Raw genomic sequence first — 1,039 nt, 5'->3', positions numbered from 1 at the left:
GCCCCCCCCCGAGAAGGGGGGAGTTTCTGGGTTCCCAGCACATACAGGACACCACTCTCAATATCTACCGGCCTAATCCATCCCATCCACCTATCCACCTATCCACCTCACCTGAAGCATGTGCAATAGTGTGAGTAAGTAAGCAAGTGGGTAGCCTAGATCTAGGTAAGCCGAGTAAGTGAGTCGATAGTCCAGAGTAGGTTGTCAAAGAGGTCGAGAATAGGGGAGCGGCAAATATCACCTACCGCTCTCTTCAAACGAGGAACAGAAGACGAGATAGGTGGTATCGTAGCCTCGGAGTTGAATACACACATACCCTCAGCTGGGCTATCTCATCCATTCCCATCCCATCCCATCTTCTCATCGGATTCTCCCTTTAATATTTCCCGACTCAACCTAGTGAGATGTGAGGTTGAAAGCGCGAAAGATGAGGTAAGCTTATTACATAGGTAGTTGATAGGTAGGTAGGTAAGTATTCACTCACTCTGCCTCTGCTTCAAGGAATTCAATTACCCAGATAGGCAGTTATGCCAGCACACTCTATACCCAAAGCGGCCATCTTGCCCTCATCACCAGTCCCCCCATCCCACCTCATTCATCCGTACATGCTATCTGATCTGCGTTAGTTGGGCAAGGTAGTCAGCAAACATGCGCGGATCTCCTCGTTCTGCATACCCCAGTCTTTTCTCATCGGGATGTCCGTGAAAGAAAGAAAGAAGAGGGAAGTGTGTGTGTATGTCTATGTGAGAGAGTGAGAGTGAGAGGCGGTTTCAGGGTTCGAATGTCGGGAATCCCATCCCATCCCATCCTCATCCTCATCCCCATCCCGTGAAGGCATGACACACACAGCATCATATACGCCGCCTGACTGCCGAGGCTGACGAGACAAGCAGACGGACAGACGGAGAGAGAGAGGGGGGGGGGGGGGGGGGGGGGGGGGGGGGGCAAGGTTAAAAAAAAAAGATTATAGCCCCGGCGCGGGTAAGGTTTACAGTAAAAATGTGTTGGTTGCGTGCAAGCTTAATTAAATAAAGGGGCA

Source organism: Xylaria bambusicola (genome assembly GCF_022495145.1).
Source record: "Xylaria bambusicola strain CBS 139988 unplaced genomic scaffold F5B22scaffold_122, whole genome shotgun sequence".
In the NCBI taxonomy this organism is placed as follows: Eukaryota; Fungi; Ascomycota; class Sordariomycetes; order Xylariales; family Xylariaceae; genus Xylaria; species Xylaria bambusicola.
This window is presented reverse-complemented; position numbering follows the sequence as displayed.